Source organism: Acinonyx jubatus, chromosome A1 (assembly GCF_027475565.1).
Source record: "Acinonyx jubatus isolate Ajub_Pintada_27869175 chromosome A1, VMU_Ajub_asm_v1.0, whole genome shotgun sequence".
Classification (NCBI taxonomy): Eukaryota; Metazoa; Chordata; class Mammalia; order Carnivora; family Felidae; genus Acinonyx; species Acinonyx jubatus.
In genome coordinates, this window is record NC_069380.1 from 179,550,594 (window position 1) to 179,567,194 (window position 16,601).

The window sequence follows — 16,601 nt, forward strand, 5'->3', positions numbered from 1 at the left end:
TGATTCACTATAGTCTCTTTAATATAGAGTTTCACTTTTAGTCATAGAAATGTCATTTTTTTTCCTTCTTTTCTTAAACTTTTTATTGTTTTTATATGTAAGAAAACTAATTTTGTTGAAATTATATATAACAGCATATATGTACAGAGTGGCAGCACCGTGTTGTAATTAATATGGAAGACGTGTGAAGTGAAGCAAATGTTGGCTCATACCCACTTTCTACCCCTTTGTCAAAGCTCCGTGACCTTGGGAAACTGGCCTGAGAGTTCTAAGCTTTGGGTTTCTTTTCTATCAAATGAGGTTATGAAAATAAGATACTCCTACAGTAGTCATAAAGATTATGTAATACAATGGTTGTAAAATCCTAAAATAGTATCTGACACATAGTAAAATAGTGATAGAATTTCTACTTTTCACTAGAAGGATGATGATGCATAAGGAGAACAAAGCCAGAAAAGCCTATTATCGACTATTGATAGGAGTGAAACAATGAGCCACTTATTTCTTTTTCTTGGTTTTCTGCACTGCTCACTTTTCACAGTGAATATGGCAGAGCTAGGGATGAACGTGTGCTGATACAAGGCCCATAGCACAGAGGAAGGAGACCCTATTCCCAGCAGTGGGTGATTAAGTCAGTTATTAGACAGGTAGAAATTCTCGAGGTGGAAATAGGGGAAGATTATTACATGTAAAGGGGACTGGGCCAAGTTTTCAAAGCAGAAGCACAGTCTGTAATAGGGAAAAATGAGCAAGCCTGATGTGATGCTCTTAATGGTGTGTGGAAGAATAAAAGCAGAAGTTGAAGACTTAGGTAAGAGATTAAAGAACTTGAAATTTATTCTGTGGTTAGTAAATAGCCACCTAAATAGGTGAGAAATGGGACCATGGAGTCCCAAATTAAGCATTCCTTATAAAGTAGCTTGTAAGGCAAAAATCAGAGAGGCAAAATTAGCCATGAAAATCATTTAGATTTCTCATAATCTACAGCATGGGGGAGATGCATCTCATGTGGTGGTTGTATATACAAACATAAAGAATAAATTCCTTACCAGACAAAATTTTTAGAACTACAGTTAGAGCAAGGAAGGAACAAAAGAAAATTGATGTATAGGTGTCTGTGGGCTTCCAAAATATTTCACCTTTAGGAAAAATGTTTAATGAGTTCCTAGGAGTAAAAGAAGGGGGGGATATTATGCTTTTGTACACTGGCTTTATTTATGCCATTATATGCTAATATTATGCAACATTTTAATAATATTTATGATTTATAATAATACAATATAATATTAATAGCCTTTTTCATCATGCTAATAGATTTGTTTGTGATTTTGATCATTAGGTCAGATACTTCATCTGAAAGCACTTACCAGAGTTTTGTTTTGTTTTGTTTTTAGTACTAAAGCAAGAAGAATAGCAAATGCCCAGGAGAGACTATCAGTGAAGGTTCTAAAGTCAAGGGAATTGGGGGTACCCAAGTGGCTCAGTCAGTTAAGAGTCAGACTCTTGATTTTGGCTCGGGTCATGATCTCACAGTTCTTGAGTTGGAGCTGCACATATCTGACTCTGTGCTGACAGTACAGAGCCTGCTGTGATGAGCTCTCTCCCTCTCTCTCTGCCCCTCCCTCGCTCTCTCAAAAAAAAAAAAAAAGAAAGAAAGAAAGAAAGAAAGAGAAAGAAAGAAAGAAAAGGAAAAGAAAAGAAATCAAAGGAATTAGAATACAAGGTCAGACAAGGTCTGAATGACAGAGTCAAGGGTGACTTAAAGGACTCACTACAATGATACGACCATTGGCACACATTGGCAAATGTGGGATTGCTTTGCTAGGCATGTGGTCAGAAAATGCAAGGATGTTTTGACTTGCTGAAACTGAGGTAAGAGCATATACCACATTCAAGTCACACAGTAGAACAGCAGCTCTCGAGAGGGAAGGCAGGCCAGCTGAGAAAGGTTTTGGATGGAGATGGAGTTTACCCAGAAGGCAAATACTTTCAGAGTCAGAATTTAATTCCCTGTGTACAACCTTGACTTAGGAGAATGGGACTCTTACTTGTACATACTCTTAATTAGCTAATTTTATTTATTTATTTATTTATTTATTTATTTATTTATTTATTAAAATGTTGATTATTTTTGAGAGAGAGAGAACCTGTGAGCGGGGGGTGGGAGGAGCACAGAAAGGCGGGTGGTGGGGGTGGAGAAGACCGGAAGTTGTCTCTGTACTGTCAGCAACAAGCCTGATGTGAGGCTCCAAGTCAAGAACCCAAACTCAGGAACCCTGAGATCATGACCTGAGCTGAAGTCAGATGCTCAACCGACAACCATCCAGACACACCCTTAACTAGCTAATTTTAAACGAAGTTACTGAGGATACTATCTGCAGAGGGCTCCTGTAAGGACTAAGGAAATGTGTCTTCATCATTAAGAATTCCATAACCTCCTGCTTCGTTAGATTTCTTATATCAGTTCTTAAGGCACCTCATTCTGAAAGTTTTATTCAGACTCCCCTTAATTATAATTTTCCTACTTTGTGATGATATAATCAAGAAATATTTAACCATTTTTAAGGTGTCTTTTTTTCCCCCTAAGGCAACATCTACTTGATACTTATAGCTATCAAATTTCTCTAGGTTGCCATGTATTTTTTTTTCTCTATCAGGACAACTATACATTCAAACTATAATGATAAAATAATAAATTCTTAATAGGAAGAAGACAAATGCTCTCAAACTGAAGAGATGAAAGAAAGGTCATGGCTACTTTTGGCAATAATCTCACACTTAAAAGAAAATACTAGAAATGTTGACATTTTATATAAAATAAAAATAGTGGCTCCAAGTTACTGAGCACCTACAGTATTTTAGCCTCTGAATTAAAATACTTAAAAATGGCATCACGTCAAAACTTCCAACTATCCATGGAGCAAATACAATAACCCCAATTTTAAGAAAAATGAGAAACTTGGAGCTGAGAAAAATTAATTTTGCTGAAGGCTGCACATTGTAAGGAGGTGAAACCGGGATTCAAACTCAAATCTGTTCAACTCCAGAGTTCAACTCTGTCTACTACACCCAAGTGCTGCCCCAACCTTATCAATCTCATTCAAAACATTTAAGTTTACACTGTAAAATGTTTCTTGTGTGCAGCTGTTGTACTTTTCATTTTCAAAACATTAATCAAAACTTAAAATAACTCAATATGCAGTGATAACTCAGAAAAGTATTTCTTGTGGGTTACCAAGACCACTTGAACACTTGAATACCAGTAAGTTTTTACAAAACTAAATCTTATTTTGAGATATACTTTCTTTTAGATTGAAGTACTTTTTTAAAATAAATATAACTCTGGACAAGCCTCGTATAAGAATGGAACCTCTTCCAATACTATCCACTTACTAATAAACATGTGCAGAGAGCGGAACAGAGCAGAGGACTTATAATTCTTTGACCGTACCTAGTAGCAGAGATTTCTGATATCATCGTGTAAAAAAACTGAAGAATAAAACCTCCCTAGAAGCTGATGTAGGAAAACAGGACAAACTAAAAGATAGTGGAGAACAGGCTATGAAGAACTTTCACAACACAGAACCACAGAGACAAGAAGGAAAATAAAAATGCCTGAGAGAAAATGTTCAAGAGACTTTGGAGCCAAAAAAATAAAGATGTTAATCTCATGATAAACATAACATGTTGAGGGAGAAAAAGCAAGCAAAATCTCATTCCGCTGAACTGAAGTGATTCAGTTGGGAGAAATAAATTTTTAAAAGAGTCAAAAGGAAAGAGACCAGAGAAATAAAGTGAAAGACAATCCAATACAAAAATAAATGACAAAGGAGGCAGAGAAATATTTTATTGACGAAAGAGATTGATTCGCCATTTCAGAATGACAGAACCTGAGGAAGGAACAGAGGGTTCCTTATTTCCAAACAAGAGTGTTTGGGGTGGGGGTGGGGGGGTAAGCAATTAATAATTATAAAGAAATCAAGTGAAAAGTGAAAATTATTAGAACTAGAGCAATTCTGTGATAGTAGGGGAAAATACTATCACAATCAGGATTTGAGTTGAGCAGAAATGCATAAAGAAGTATCATTAGAATGTCCAAAAATATCCAATTTCACAATGAATAAATATAGGAGTTTAATACATTCACATATATGTATGACTGAAGGCAATCAATAACTTGTAAAAAATTTTGCAAAAGGATAGAGATGTTTTCATTAGAATCATCATTAGTTTTGCTAAACTTAGTTCCAAGGGATGTTGAGAAAGTTCAGATTCACATTTAGCATCCTGGGAGCCAAATCTCAGGTCAGCTTTATAGGTTGTTGGGCTGGGCTAGATCATTTAGCTCCAGTTTTCCTTTCTATTAAGCAGAAATAAACCATCAGTCCAGGCTACCTCACAGCGTTCTGAAAAGAATTTGCAGCCTTTTCTGAAACACTGCCCCTACTTGTTGCTTTAAAAAGGCAGTCTGGCACTGGGTGTTGTATGGAAACCAATTTGACAATAAATTTCCTATATTAAAAAATAAATAAATAAACAAAAAACATAAAAAAACAAAAACATAAAAAGGCAGTCTGGTAAAATGGGAAAAGCGGTTTTGGTATGAGACTAATCTGAATGGGAATCCAGACTCTAGTGCTCACCATTTGTAGGACCTAGAAGAATTAACGAACATTTCTGACCCTCTGTTTCTTCATCTGGAAAGTGAGAACACCAGAGCACCTTTCACCAAAGTGGTGTGAGGATTACATGAGCTAATGATCTGCCACAAGGTAGGCATTCATCAAAAAGGATTCCCTTAGTATCATTATAACCATCACCATTCATACTCTGTTGCTAAAGGTGACATACTGGTAACAGGTTTTTTAATGGTTGTGTAATTATAGTTCTTATTTCTGCTTATGTAGCATTCAAACCTGGTCCTCTAATTCTCAAAGAAAAAAAATCTGTGAGTGCCCCAACTTCTTTTGAGTAAATTTCCTTTTTTTTGTTGTTGCTTAAAATAACCAGACACTTTCTCTTGTTCCAACTAAAAACCTAGATCTACACAAAGAGTAAGAAACACAAGGCCTCTGATGTCAAACTAGTTTCCTTCCTAGCTCCCTTCTGTTGCACACATCCATTCATTTGTACATACAAAATTTAAAATTATCAACTATGAACTAATATCTACCAGTCCCTCACTAACCCCATGGAGATTTCATCCAGTACCATGACTTAGGATTCAATCTTTACAGTGATAACACCATATCCTATCTCAAGCCCTGAACCTTCCTATGGCTCCAGATGACCTGAATATATCCAATCACCAGACTCATATCTCAGGTAAGGTGTTTAATAGGCATCTCAAATTTAGCATGTCTAACACCCAGCTCCAAACCTTCCCCCCAGAACATGCTACCTTGCAAGAGAGCACCTATTTATTGATTTTCTACATCAGAATGACAGAACCTGAGGAAGTAACAGAGGTTTCCTTATTTCTAAACAAGAGTGGTTGAGAATGGGGGGAAACAATTAGTAATTTTTTTAAAAAACAAGCAAAGAGTGAAAATTATGAGAATCCAGAGAAATTCTGTGATAGTAGGGGAAAATAGTATCCCAATTAGGATTTAAGCTAAGCAGAAATGCATAATAAGGTACCATTAGAGGTACCATCTTTCCAGTTGCTCAGGCAAAAACCTCTGAGATCACCCTTGACTTTGTCTTTTTCACTCACATTCCATATCTATGGTGTCAGACTTACCTTCAAGGTATATATCCATAATCACCCCACTACGCACCACCTTACTGCCACACCCCCCCTCCGTCAGTTTAAGCCAGATGTGATTGTTTCCCTGAATTATTTTAATACTTTCTAAACATCCCCCCACTTCCATTCTTGACCTCTGTTGGTCTGTTCTCAACACAGCAATCTGTGATCATCCTAGGAAGAGGTAAATCAGGTCACAACAAGCCTATTACTCAAACGTCTCACTCTTAGTAAACTGCCTACAAGAACCTGGAAGGTTTACCCTCCTCTACCTGTCTGACCTGGTATCATGCTATTCTCCTTCTCATCCCTTCCTCTCAGCCATATTGGACTCCTTGCTGCATGCAGACATATTAGGCTCGTTTCTGCTCCACACCAAGGAACTGGCTATTTTCTCTGCCTGGAACACTCTTCCCTTTGATCCTTTTGATCCTTTGTCTCCTTAGGTCTTGGTTCAAATATTCTTTTCTCTGGAAAGACTTCCCTGACCACTCCTTCTCTAGTCCACTGCCCTGCTTTATTATTTTTCATAATGCCTTTCTCCATTTCACATTCTATATATTTTACATAATTTTTATGCTCATCCTTGTCTCCCTACACTGGAATGTCAGCTCTTTAAGGACAGAGAGTATGGTTTGTTTTTATTAATTATCTCTATAGTGCATGGCATATATTTGGCATATAATATTTGTTGAAGAAAGTTAATGAATGCATTAAATTCTCAGGTCTAATAATGAATAAAATAAACAAAATCTCAGTTCCCCATGGGGCTTACATTTCAGGGCTGGGAAAGAGGAAGAGTAAGCAAGGATACCTGTCTCCAATTCCGATGGGAAAGAAAGGCTTCCTAGAAGAAAATGCACTGGAAAGCCACTGAACCTCTCTGAATTTTAGTTTCCTTATCTGGAAACTGCAGATAACCAATCTACCCCTAAGGAGGAAAACTAATGAGATCAGGGAAATAACAGACATGCCAGAGAAACTGACACCTCAAAGACACACAAAATGTCTTCAGCTCCATTGTCACCCTCCCTAAAATGCTCTGATTTTGTATCTTCATTTTGTTCTATTCTTGCAGTTTTCTACCTCTCAATCTTTATATTAAATATTGAAGGCAGTAAGCAGTAGAATTCTATTGGCTACTGCACGTCCAAATCAACAATCACATTTTGTAGAATCTGTTGAAGAATCATTGCTTGTATATTTGCCTTAATCAACTGATTACTGAAAAGTAACCAGAATCAATGCAAAATGGTCGAGGAGTTAAGAATTTGACTATCTCAAAAGATATTATTAAAATGATGTTAGCAGGACTCTGTCATTGCTCTAAATTCCTGGTTGTGGTGGGCTCTAAAAAGTCACTTCTGAGGAACTCTTAGTAGAGGCCAGTGGCTATCTAGCTTTTGGAGTTATTAGCTTTGCACTCAGATGATATCAAAGTCCAGGAAGTCCAGCTGAGGGGTGATTACTGACGATACTGGGACAATTAACTCGGATATTTCTTTCCTCTTCCCTACATACATTCTCATAAAAAGATTAGAGCTAAGCTATCAATGCTGCCTGATGCAATGAGCATTTGCACACCCACAGGCAACATTTAGCAAATAGGACACACAGAGAGACTCATATTTAGCAAACAGAAGACACACACACACAGACACACAACTAAGATCTATCTGTCATCTATTATCTATCACTTACCATAATTGGATAATTGTACATAGTTACATAAATATATAAATGTGTGATAATGCTTTGGTCAAGTAAGTTATTTTACGCTAGCTTATGTAAGTACAAATGCAAATTAAAGTGCTCTCTATATATTATTTATATAGTATATATTGATTGTTTAGGACAAAAACATATACATAACTTTAGTTATTCTATAAACATGTACTTATAAATTTGCATTCAAAAAGGCATTACTAAATGCAAGATCACACTATTTCCCATGGAAAATTTTCTAAGAAAAAATTAATAAAAGCATGAGTTAGGATTTCCTCCAAATGCTTCCTTGCTAGCCTTCTTCTTCTCCTTCAACACTGATCCTTACCCTTAAGGAGGCAACATGAGACTGTTTCTGTTCTTTGAAAAGCATTAAATTAATTTCACTTTGACTTGAAAAGGAGTTATTGAGTGCTCTTATGAATGTCCAACAAATTGAGATAATAAGAAAAAAATAGGAAATAATCTGTCTTTAAGGAGATCAATGAACGAAGACTACATAGACTAAAATTCACATCAGGTAAAATTAAAAACCGTAAGAAATATACATGATTATGCAGAATAAGAAGTGAAAATGCAGGCAAAACTTACTGAGGCATATTCTAAAACACTAATGCAATTTAATTAAGGAACATTTTCATTTACTTATATTCATGTATCCGTTTAAATGCCCTGTGGACTAAAGCATTACATTAAGACCCCAAGTTTAATTTTTGGAAGTTCTAGATAGTATAGAGTTACAATGTTAGAATCAAATATAGGATGCTTGAAATTGATGAAAAAATAAAAATAGAACCCTAGACCCTCCTTGAGCTAAAACAGATGATATTTGCTCAAAGTTCCCCAAAGGGAAAACTCAGGCTTTCTCTTCACATGTTTGACATGTGACAAAAACACTGAATGAAATTGTACAAAATAATTATCACTCAAGGCCTCCTTTACTTCTAGAAGTACATCCAGCTTTGTTTTCATTTTTAGATCAGTGAGGCTAATTTCTGAGAATTTTCCTTTTTTCCCAATAGCCAAATTGATATTTAAGGGTCATAGTCTTTTGCAAAAAATATTAACGTAGAAAAGAAAATCCATTAAGGTAAGGAAACGAACAAAACAGAATCTTATGCTTGGGGACAAGAATAATTTATTTGTGGATGTGGGACAATGAGTTATTTGGTCTTTCTTCACAAATGAGATAACTGTCATATCCCATCATATCCCACTACCATGAATTATATATAACAACATTTGGTGAAATATGAAATTCTAAAAATACACTGAAAGGCTGGAGTCATCTTAATGGTTTATTATGATAGGTGTTCCTGGTTTTGAAATATCTTCTTTCATAGAAGACAAATGGGGGCGACATTATTTTAGAAAGTCCACATCTTTTAAAAAGATGGATTAAAAGCTCTTTGAGACAGCTGTGCTGTTTTATTAGAAGAACAACATTTTGTTCCTAAATAATCCTTGAGGGCAATTGCATGAAATAATCAAGGGATGCTTTGGGCCCCATTCAAAATTAAAGCTCAAGGAATATTGCATAGGAGAAGACGGCAGGATAATCACTTTGGCCGTGAATGTAAACATGCGAATAAGGACAATAAAGGAAATCAGACTTAAATCAAAATAGTGATGATATACTTTCACATCCACAAGACCCATCCTTTCTGTAGCACTGCTTCATTGTGGGTAACACCTGGGCTTTGAAATCAGAGAAAAGTATATTTGAGCACCTTCTCTGTTCTGTAATGTCATATGACCTTGATCAAGTTGATCAAACTCATGTAATATCTGTATCTTCCTCTGTGAAACCAGGACAGTATTTTGTACTTATCTTGGTTGTGAAGATTAAATGAGATAATACAGGTAATGGGTTTATCACAGTGTGCCTTGGACAGGTGAACAAACCTGCTATTGTGGAAACCATACAGCTTAGGTAAGTTCATGAGCTCTGATATTAGATACACAAGTCTACTCTCTCATTTCCTGTAGTAATTGTGAGAGATTGATTCCATCTCTCAAAATGACAGTTGACTCATCTAAAAAACAGAGGTGATATAAGTACCCACCTGTAAAATTGTGAAGGTTAATCACAAAATGTAAAGTGCTTAGTACAGGGCCTGGCACATAATTATAAGAAGAGCTTACAGTGACAGGCTTAAATGTGATCTTAAATAACAATAGTTAATATACACATGATAGAATACTCACAACTTCTAAGGTTTTATTAATTTTTTTTACTATTTTAAAGGTCTTTTGGTTTTGTTCATTGTCTATTTTCATATCTGTGAAGTGCCTCAGGGGAAAAATCCTAAATATATAACAGATACACAAGGGCAGTGTGGAACATGGGCACTGCAGCTGTCATCATGTCACTCATAATCACTTTTCTCTGCTCAAATGTGCACACCTGGGGAAGGTTGAAAACTCAGTCTCCTGTATTATCCCCCATTACAGTTGGGTAGGGAACATCTGGTCAATTAATTTTCAGTAGTATAGGAGGCTGGATCACCAATTATAGCATTCAAGGGTTCCTGTTTTTATTACCTTCCTAACATCAGCACACACTGGACTTGGGGAGCTGCTTGCTATGAGAGCATGTATTGCTAGCTAACATTCTAGAGAAGGATACAAACAGGGAACTACAAATCACACAAGGCAGAATTGTAATTGGATATGATGCTCACTTCAGATTTTTCTTACAAATACAGAGTGCCTGTACATAAGCCAAGTTAGCCAAGCTATGAATCTAATTACTTTGCCAAAAATAGTAATGCATTTCCATTTGAACTAACCATGAGGTCAGGCAACAGTCTTAAAAACATTCTCACCCATTCTGTTTCTTAATAAAGAAAAAAAAAGTACCTATCTTCCTCAACTTATGATGGGGTTACATCCTCATAAACCCATCGTAAGTTGAAAATATCCTAAGTCAAAAATGCATTTAATACTCCTAGCCTACTAAAGATCATAGCTTGGCCTCACCTACCTTAAACGTGCTCAGAACATGTATACTGGCCTACACATGGGCAAAATCACCTAACACATAGCCTATTTAATAATAAAGTACTGACTATCTTATGTAATTTATTACATACCGTATTGAAAGCACTAAACACAATGTTTGTATGCATACAGAATGGTTGTAAATGTGTTAGTTGTTTACCTCCGTGTCTGAGTTGCTGACCAGGAGTTGCAGCTTGGTGCCATGATAAAGTATCATATACATATTGCCAACCAAGAGAAAGATCAAAATTCAAAATTCAAAGCATGGTTTCTACTAAATATGTATCACCTTCATTCCAGGTAAAGTCAAGAAAATTGTTAGTTGGGGACCAGTCTGTATCATCTTTAGGATAAATATCAAGAGTCCCCAATATTTATGCTGAAAAGAGTTGTTCATTCATAAATAATGAGCTATCTCTTCCTATTATAAACAGATAAATAGTTTCAATTGTAATAACGCTCACTAAAAGTTTCAGTTTGGCCTATTATTAAGGGAGAAATGTAGGGGTAGGAGATGTGTATGTAGCTGGTTTATCTTCTAGGACTCTGTGTTCTTGGTAATTATCATTTGTTCAATAAATACAAGTCTCTGACAGTTCTATGGTGAACTCAGCAAGGTCCAGGCCATTATTTAGGGTTTTTATTTAAAGAATAAATATCAAATTATCTGGAAAGGCATCTCAAAGGGTGAAAATTCAGCCGTTTTTAAAAAATAGTTTCTGGCTGCAGGAAATCAAAGAGGAATTTTCTTCCTCTGGAAAGCAGACTTCCATTCTGGCTATTGGAGAACATGCACTTTAACAATGTCTGATGTGGCACAAAGTTTCAACATGCCTGTTCAACACCTATAATCATCCTGAAGTAGGCAGGGAATACTGGTACTGGAATACTGGGAAAAATTTTGGTAATTACCATTTAGTAACAATATATGTCTACATATGTATGTATAGATTACATGTTATGTGTGTATTTACACACATACATAGAGTTTTAGAGTAGGTCAAAGATTGAATCGGCATCTAGAATTTTTTACTTGATGAAGTATTTCTCTCTGACTACAGATAATGCTGGTGGAACTGAAGTTATCTCACCTCCCCTGTCAGTGGGTGGGCATATGAAATCAACCCTCACTGATCAGATCCTCTTTCCTTGAAGAGACCTTCCAATAGTTTCTGCTACATAAATTTCAGAGCTTCTCTAGTTTCTGTCCTTTTGTGAGGCTTTATTGCTGAGCCATCCATTTGATTCTGTGAGAAAGCCAATATGCTTTCAATTTATTCTTTTGTTTTTCTCCTTAGGTTAGTCAGTATTGGTCTCTGTTGCACGCAACCAGTGGTTTTTGATTTGTGATGTATGCGCCTTCCCATGCTTCCTGCAACTTCCTATTTTAGAAAATTGGACACAGGATATGTATCTGCTCTTGCCCACACAAAAAGCAAGACCTCTTTGAATTTAATCTTTAAAACATCCTCACATTCAATTACATTAATAAAATACTCCTTTAAGAGCTATGAAAGAGATTTAATTATGTATTTTGTTTTATTTTTTATTTTCCTGCAGACTAAAAACTTAAAAATAACTTCATTGATTTTGAAACATTAATCTTCTCTCAGCAGATGGACAGAGCCCGACTAAATGCAAATAGGTTAGTTTCTGTATTTGGACATCAGTAGCAATATTTTTCCAAGTTTTAAATCATCCGCATAGCATGTTAAATTATAGTGCCTCTCTTTCTTCTCTGACAGATTCCAACCTTTTGATTCTCTGCCTTCTTTCTTTGCTACAGTAAATTGATCCTTTAAAACATCCAGGTGCAAATGAATTAATGGTCTTCTATTGTGAGCCAGAGTGATTGGAGTCCCTCCCCCCTCCTTTTCTGCATTGAGGTCCTTTCCCCTTCTGAGAAACCCACATATCAATTAAACTCACCTGCTAATTAAAAGCTTGTTTGGAAAAATCCTTGCTAGTTAGAAGCAAAAGAAAGTGTAAAGGTGTCTAAAAATAGAGGCTTTGAATGTCAATTACTTCCTTCCTCCTCGGTTCCTGGTTCCTTGGGTTGAATTGAACGCTGATAAAGAGCTAGGAAAGGGGAAAAAAAAAAGAAAAAAATAGTAAGTATCTTTTTCACCTATATTTTCCTGGGAGTATATCATTGGCTTAGTAACTTCAGCTCTTTGTCAGCAACATCAAGATACACAGTTTTTATTCATGAGACAAAAACACCATTTCTCACTCCTTATACAGCCACACTGATTTCCTGTATAAAGGCAGTAGAAACCCCAGTTCTTACACAGTGACTGTCAACAATCCAGCCGGAGCTTTTGTGAGCTGAAATATCAGAGGAATGAAAGTGAATGTAGAAATGATGCCCTGTTCTCTTTCTTAATGACACATGCCTGCTCTTAGATTCTCAACCACTATTCACTCCTGCTTACTTTTCCTGAGAAATGGGTCCTAAGGGCAGATTTATACCAATACTAGATTGTGTTTTCTTTCTTTTCTACCTCAGACTTAAAAGCTATGTTGCTCTAAAGTAACATGCTAAGAATCAAACTATACAAAATACAATTATAAAAATAGAACTCAGGAGACCGGGAAAATCACATGTATGAACAAAGCCCCCACCCCACCCCCTTTGTTTTAATGTACCAGACCATGAGAACAAATTAAATTATGATCTGCCTTAGAAAATGACAGCTAATTTATCAATTTATTCATTCACTAGACAGATTTTTGTTAAAAGTCCACTATTTGGTAGTCACAGAGTTAGGAGGTGCAGTTAGAAATGTAATTAAGATCTAGTCCCAGCCCATGGGGAGTTTATAGTCTAGAAAAATAAACTGGGAATAAATAGAAATTACAATAATATGTGATAAAACTGGCAATAGGAGAAACCTAGGCAGCTAACCCAATATGGAAGGTCAAACAAAGGCTTTTAGAAATGGTCAAAGTTAAGCTAAATCCCATAGGTTGAAAATAAATTACATAGGAAGGAGAATGAGAAGAGAGACAGACATTCCAATGTTGTTGAATGGGCAACATAAAATTGAATAGGACACTTTTGAGGAACTGTCCACAGTTCATAGAAAGTGAAGGGAAAGCCCAGAGAAAAATCAAAATGTGGTGGTATTTTAAACTGGCTTCTGTAATAATCAGAAACTTTTTTTTAATAATAGGACTTTTTTTTAATAATAGGACTTTTTTTTTTAAATAATAGGATGTAGAGCTGGAAATAGGAAAGGACAAATTTCCTCCATGTTACTTCCTTTATGATGTGTGAAAACAAACTAGAACATGTTTAGGTGGCTATGAAATACATGTTTACAAAAAACATTGGGGGTTAACTGACTTCACATAATTTACGTGCAAAATAGGTATAACCCATACAGATTTACATTCACAGGTCTAAGGTAGACTGCATGACACTAAATGAGGATAACATAGTGACTGATACAGCAAAGGCCTATAAAAACATAAAGCCTTCTTGGAAAAAAAAAGATTTCCCAATATGGTTATGTTTAAAAATAGGATATGGTTTTGAAAAAAAAAAAAAAGATACGTTCACACAATGGAAAACTGTGTATCAGTGAGATTAAAGCCAACATGATAATCTTTAATTCAGTTTCATTAAGGATATTGAGTACCTACTATGTGTCAAGCATTTTTAATATGTTCAAGATCAATCATAATTGATGAATAATGCAGTCAAGTCCTGAAGCTTTATGACTAACAAGGAATATAGATTATTAAAAAGAACCATCAATACGTACTCAGTGTTACAAGTACTCAGGGTTCCTTCTGCTCTCTCATCCAAAATATAAGGCAATAAGATGTTCTCTTTTAAAAAAAAATATTTATTTTGAGAGAGAGAGAGAGAGCTCAAGCAGGTCAGGGAGACAGGGAGAGAGAGAATCCCAAGCAGACTCCCTGCTGTCACCACAGAGCCCTATGCGGGGTTCCATCTCACAAATCTTAACATCATGACCTGAGCCAAAATCAAGAGTTGGATGCTTAAATGACTGAGCCACCCAGGCGCCCCAAGGCAAGAAACTTTTCTGATTCAGAGCTATATCCCTGATACCTAAAATAGTGCCTGCCACTGTGATTAAGTAAAATGTATAAACTGTAGCTCACTGAGTGGTCTCTGAATATGAGGGCTTAAGCTCTGGTTTCAATATAGCACTATGGCTAGAGACCTCTTAATCTTTTTCCATATATTATTTCTGTTGGAGGCAGACAGAAATGGAACTCCTAGCTATAAAATCCAAACTTCTTTGATGAATCATATAGCCCCAAATTAATCCTCCAAACTGTAAGTCACCCTCCAATGATTTCTTATTGCAATAAAAGAAAATCTCAATTCTGACCAAGACCTACTTCATCTCAACATTCATCTGACATTTTCCATTCTATAGGCATACTGGCTTACTTTCTGTTCCTTAAACACACCACATGTGTTTTCATTTTATGGCTCCCCACCCCCCCCCCCCGCCCTTTTTCTCTGAGTGGAATGCTTTTGCCCCAGAACATTTTCATGGCTCACTCTTATAAAGTTCTCAGAATGAATGTCACATCTTCAATGAGGTCTTCTCTGACAACCCTTTTAAAATAGCCACATTCACCCATCAGTATCATTTTATCATGTCATCCTGCTTTATTGTCTTCATGGCAGTTCTTATTATTATTTAAAAATTTTTATATTGTGTGTATTTCATCCCACCTTCTACAACAAGACTGTTAGCTCCATAAAGAGAAGGAAATTATATTATTTATCATTAAATGAGTGCCTTGTATACAGCAAGTATTCAGTAAATATTTGTTTATTACATATGTGCATAAATTATCCAATGATAAGCAGTTTAGGAAACTGTAAACATTGTTACCTCTAACAAAAATCCAGGGCACAGGCTCTATTACAACTTAACCAACTTTTAGTACTGTAGACCTAATTATAAGCCTACAATTCAGATCCATTCTTAAAAGTTACTTAAAAACTATAGAAACTTTTTGTCCCCACCCCCCAAAGAAAATGCTTACTTTTTTCATTTTTTTTATTTTTGAAATGTGTATTGATTTTTGAGACAGAGAGAGAGAGAGAGAGAGAAAGAAAGAGAGAGAACAGGGGAGAGGCAGAGAGAGAGGGAGACACAGAATTTGAAGCAGGCTCCAGGCTCCAAGCTGTCAGCATGGAGCTAGTCACGGGGCTCAAACTCATGAACCATGAGATCATGACATGAGCTGAGGTTGGGTGCTTGACCAAATGAGCCACCCAGGCATCCCAAAAATGCTTACTTTTAAGATGAATTTTATTCTGAAAAAAATGTTTTGGTGTGACAAGAAACCCAATGGGCATAAAGCTATGGAGGGTAAAAACTTCCACTGTAATCCCCCTCAAAATTTTAAACTTCAAATATCTTTTCCTAATTGAACATAAAATACCTTTACTCATACTGGCTATTAAGAAAAATACAGCATGAAGAATGTCATCCTGCAGGATCCTTGAATTACTCTCTTGTTTTTTTATAAAGACAAAAGCCTAGTTTGCCCCAGTGACTAGATCACTGTAGGAAAAACATTGAACAGAACACAACAAAATATGCGATTATTTTTGCTACATTAGCATTATGACCTGGGGCAAACAGTATCTGAAGTGGACAAAAAGAAAGACATCTAAGCCACTTCTCCAAAGTTTAATATCATATATTATTATGAGCAATAAATTATGAGTGGCCATAATCTTTGTAAATGTAATTCACTTGAGCAGATTTTAGTTAGTTCTTCACTTCATTTCCATGGAAAAGGTGAAATTTAAATTAGGGAGATAGTATAGGGTAGTAGTTAAAAATATGGGTACTGGAGGCAGAAACCCCTGGATTCACAAGTATATATGATCCTACTATATGTAAGATCTTGGGCCACTTTACTACATATTTGTGAATTATAGTTTCCTCATCTGTACAAGACAGATAGCAGTTCTTACTTTCCTGGAGTAGTGAGGTCAAATGGGATAATGCATGTGTTTAACATAGTGTCTGACTCATAGTGAAAACTCAATAAATGTTAGTTATTATTATTAGCCTCATTGTTTTAGGAAAAAATTTAAAAAGTGACATTGTAAAAAGTG

The 16,601-nt window shown here is 35.9% G+C and overlaps 1 long non-coding RNA gene across 1 annotated transcript in view; it reads right to left on the reverse strand.

Moving 5' to 3' along the window:
- LOC113592593 (uncharacterized) overlaps nucleotides 1-16,601 on the reverse strand; it is a 228,467-nt gene that overhangs the window by 156,411 nt on the left and 55,455 nt on the right. The window contains exon 2 of the long non-coding RNA XR_008292488.1: nucleotides 12,407-12,556. This is a non-coding gene — a long non-coding RNA (uncharacterized LOC113592593). The remainder of the gene's footprint in view (nucleotides 1-12,406; nucleotides 12,557-16,601) is intronic.